This window comes from Echinops telfairi, unplaced genomic scaffold (genome assembly GCF_000313985.2).
Source record: "Echinops telfairi isolate 266 unplaced genomic scaffold, ASM31398v2 ScPeMD7_7469;HRSCAF=8507_1, whole genome shotgun sequence".
Classification (NCBI taxonomy): Eukaryota; Metazoa; Chordata; class Mammalia; order Afrosoricida; family Tenrecidae; genus Echinops; species Echinops telfairi.
This window is the reverse complement of record NW_022111373.1, coordinates 98,131,331-98,136,053: the sequence shown is the minus strand read 5'-3', so window position 1 is coordinate 98,136,053 and position 4,723 is coordinate 98,131,331.

Below are 4,723 nucleotides of genomic sequence, written 5' to 3'. Positions count from 1 at the left end.
GCAGAGTGAGGATGATTCGGGGGCATAAAAGACAGCAATTGGGACGTCTTTCAGAGGGAAAGCAGATGCCTGTCCAGCCGAAATGAATAGCACCCTTGCTGCCCCACCAGAAAACACTTAGGACAAACCTTTCACAGCCAACTAAGCCGCCTTCCTCCCGTGAGGCCCCTCTCCTTTCTTTCCCTCCTCTTTCCCTCCCACCCCTATGGGAAGCCAGACTCCGACCTTTACCTTTGTTTTCTTCCTTGACCCATTGGTGTCTTTAATCTGATTCCATTCTGTTCTCTCCGCCTGTATGGAACAGGCTCAAAGCCAAACCCACTGCATGCCGACGCATAGCGACACTGAAGGACAGGGTGGAACTGCCCCTGTGGGTTTCCGAGATTGTAACTCTTACGGGGGTTGAAAGCCTCGCCTGTCTCCCACGGAGCGGCTGGTGGTTTCGAACTGCTGACATTGTGGTTAGCAGTCCTACTCATAACCCATTAGCCATCAGGACTCCTATATTAAACTAAATATTGTTCTTTGAATTGAGTATAACTGTTGACTTCTTGAATTTAGAAAAGAAAATTAACACAAAGGCCACGCTTCTATATTAAGTAGATTTCATGTCTATTTATCAACAGATTATAGTCCATAGAAAGCAACATATTGAAATTACCTTTTAAAGGGATAAAATAAATGTAAGAAAAGAAGTTGAAAACAGCATTTACATAGAAGGGGCACTTAAAATGATACTGAAAAGGGAATGCATTTTCGAGGGCAAACACAACTCAAAAAGGATAAAGCTTTAAAATAGTAAGACGACTAGGACTCAACTTATAGCCTCTGTCTCACCCATGTCCTAGAAATTGTTTAAATAAGGAATAGAAATCATCTCACCAGTAACTTCTTGAGTATAATAGATACCCTATTTCCCCGAAAATAAGACAGTGTCTTATATTAATTTTTGCACCCAAAGATGAGCTAAGTCTTATTTTCGGGGAATGTCCTATTTTTCCATGAGGAAGAATACTGTACACATTTATTGTTTATTGTTTTATTAAAAGAGACTTTGCAGTTCCTGTCTGCTCCGGTTGCGCTGCTACCAACAGTGAGGTGTGCAGCAGCGCCCGCCTCTACGGTCCAGAGTCGTTACGTAGCTTTGGGGTGCCTTATTTTCGGGGAGGTCTTATTTTTGGAGGGATGCCTTATATTTCAGCGAGAGACAAACTATAAGTAGGTTTTATTTCCGGGGGATGTCTTACTTTCGGGGAAACAGGGTAGGAGGATACATTTTTCACACCTCACTTGGAGTAAAACGACCTTCCTACAGATGGCCACAAGAGTGCGCTCCACACCTGGAACCCGGCCCGCATCTGACAGAATGGCCTCCGGGCAGATGAGGGAACAATTAAAACTTTATGGTACAGCCAGTTCTTCCTTCTAAACAAGGTAAGTGTGCTCTGCTCCAAACATTTCCTGAGCCTGTGATTTTACAAAAACTGAAGAATTCAGGCAAATCTTCCCCACTATTCAATCTCACTTCCATGGGGAAAAACATCTCCCCAATTTTCTGGATATTTCAGGTGAAATGTTTCTATTGACAAACGCGGTCGAAAGTTGCCTCCACTGTGTGCTCATCAGCTGGTACACGCAGGGCGATAGAGACCTATTCTGCTGGAAAACTAAGAAACTGATCACCCAGAAAGAATACTTCATAGAAAACTGCAGGAAACATTTCAGACTTTCTGTTGCAAATTGTCATTTTCTGCATTTTAAATTAAAAAAATAAAATACATCATTTCACAAATATCTCTACCCTGAACTCCAATACTCTTATTTAGAAAGTTTTAAATAATTAATTGGAGTAGTTACTTTGCTCTATGGCTGTCTACTTAGCATTATAAAAAGAGACCTGGTGGCTTAGTGGTTTTACACGATGGGGTGTTAACCACAAGATCAGCAGTTTGAAATCACCAACCACTCCGCAAGAAAAGGATGAGGCTTTCTCCTGCTGTAAAGAGTCAGTCTCCAAAACCCACAGGGGCCGCTCTACTGTGTCCTATCGGGTTGGCATTCAATCGATGGGAGTGAGTGGACATGGTTGCATTATAATTGAGTAACTAGAAGAGCAGTCACCATTACAGTAAAGAATGTCCTGATTGACAGCAAAAAGTCTCTATGTATGTCAATTGCACGTTTAATTACACTTTGATGTTTGTAGGGTCTGCAATAAGTTAGCAGCTGCACGTTAGCTGGTGCTACTCACATATTCAACCAGCTAACAATACACTGCCAACTCATCACATCCAGGTAACCAATGCTTTGCATTAACAAGATGAGTTTATCCAGAAGCAAGTGGCAGGGTAGTCGTGGCTGCTGAATTGACCCAACACAGCCAGCTAACAGTACACTGCCTACCTGATTCTGGCCACTGCTCCTTTCCACAGCGGAGGAAGTCACTGAGACGTAGCAAAAATGAGACTTATTGGCACGACTTAGAATCGTAAGAGCCACATTCAAGAAAAGGTCTAAACAAAAATTATTCTTCCAAAACTGATTGAGAACACTAGTAGCTGCTTTAATCTAATCAAAACCTTTCCAGTTTTCAGAATACTTACCCTTATAAGTTTTTACAAAGTCAAAGACTGGGTAATAGAAATGCTCTATCAGTACAAATGACTGAAGTTACGCTAATAAACAATAGCTCTTGAAATTACTTCTACTTACTGAGCAAAAAGATCAGTTGTCTTTTACAGCAAAATATCAAGGAGGCTTAGTAATACACACACTTTGCAAGAGAGAAAATGGAAATAATGTGCTGGGAAGAAATCAATATGAAATAATCTAGGGAATTGCAAGGATTTAAGTGTTCGTGTAGGAGCCCTGGTGGCGTTGGCACAACAGGTAATTGCTAAGCTGCTAACCAGAAGGTTGGCAGTTCAAACCCACTGAGCAGCTCCCTAGAAGAAAGCCATCATGCTCTACTTCAGTAGAGATCACAGCCTAGGTGTGGGGTGGTGGGGAGGTCCGGAGGAGGGGGGCAATTCTGCTTTGTCACTGTGAGGCTGCTATATAAGTTGAAATCCACTAAACCACCCTAATCACTACAACAACAACGAATTAGCTTGTCATTCATTCGTTTCACCCCACTGAAAAGGGGATGTAGCCATTGTGTTCCAAGAGTGCAGTTTAGCGTTCGACTTAAGAGAATCGCCGTTTGAATATGTGAAAATGTGTAGAAGGCCTGGAAGAGGTTGGCAAAATGGTGATGTGTTTGATTTGGAGTGTGTGGATTAAAGGGTGAAGGAATGTGGCCTAGTTAGCCTGGAAAGGAGCAGTGTGAGTGTGATGATGAAAGACAACGCGTATGAAGAATGGTTACGAAAAAAATTAAGAATCACTAAAATTTGTTTAACTTTGATCTCTCAAGGAGGAAAAATACTAATTAGAATCAATTTTTAAGTCGCTAACTTAAAGGATAGTAGCAGTAAAGATTCACAGTCTTGGAAACCCAAGGGGTTGTTTTATTCTGTCTTGTAAATTCGCTATGACTCAATGGTAGTGAATTTGGGTGTCTTAAAAAAAATTCGCCCTAAATCCCTGGATGGTGTCACTTCTACATATTGCCCACAGGGTGGCACCATTTCCATTTCTTTGAGGATGTTGTTCCTGCAACAGAATAATACCAAACGGACAGACTGGACCCATTCGGGACAGAGTAGAAGTGCCGCGGGAAGTTGCAGCCTAGACTTTCTATGACTATTAATTGGGCTTCTGAAACTGCAAATCTTTATGGGAGCAGACAACGCATCTTTCTCTTGAGGCGCGCCTGGTGGGTCTGAACTTGCATCCTTGGTGCTCAGAGCTCGTGCGAGGGGCGTGCAGTTAGCGACTGTTAAATGCACGGACACCAGCCAGCTGACGACGCACTGCCTCCCGGGCACGCTCTCCTGTGGTCTGGTGCCGCGGAGGCAAGATCTAGAAAGCACCTTTCCTTTTCGATGCCAATGATTGCCGTTCTTCGTCAGGATCGTCAGCGTACCACGGAATTTTCAGAAGTAGATCATCTGGGACGCCAGGTGGCGAAAACGATTAAGCATTTGACAAGTAGCCCAAAACTTGGCCCCAAACCTACCTGGCCAGGCGAGCCACTTCTAACCTGCCCACGTGAAGTCGCCGCTGGTCAGAGCCGCCTCCTCGTTCAATGACAACAGAGTTCTTGTGCGATGCTTTTCAGTATTTGGTGGAGGCCATAATTCGTTAGGACCCGGCAGTGTTTCCTTCTGTCTTACGTAAGACGGGCACCTAACAACAATAACAACATCGTGGGAGAGTAAGCATTTTACGCTCTGGATTTTCAGGGCAGTAGGAGCCCTGGTGGTTATGCGTTGCGCTGCTAATCGCAAGGTCAGCTGTTCGAAACCATCCTCTGCTCCGTGGGAGAGAGAGCACGCTGGAGAAAGACTTGGTAGCGTGGTGGAGGCAAAGAAGGCCCTCAACAAGATGGATTGGCACAATGACTGCGACCATGGGCTCAAACATAACAATTGTGAGCAGCGGGCAGGACCAGGCAGTTTCCCTTAAGTTTCCCTAACAACCACCGCCACGCTCCCGTGAAGAGTGACCGTCTCAGAAACCCACCGTGGCATGCAGTTAGAGCCCACTGGTTGGCAGTAAGGTTCGAGACTCCCTACGATATCATCGCTTGCTCAAGATACCGACCAGGCAGCCCCAGAGC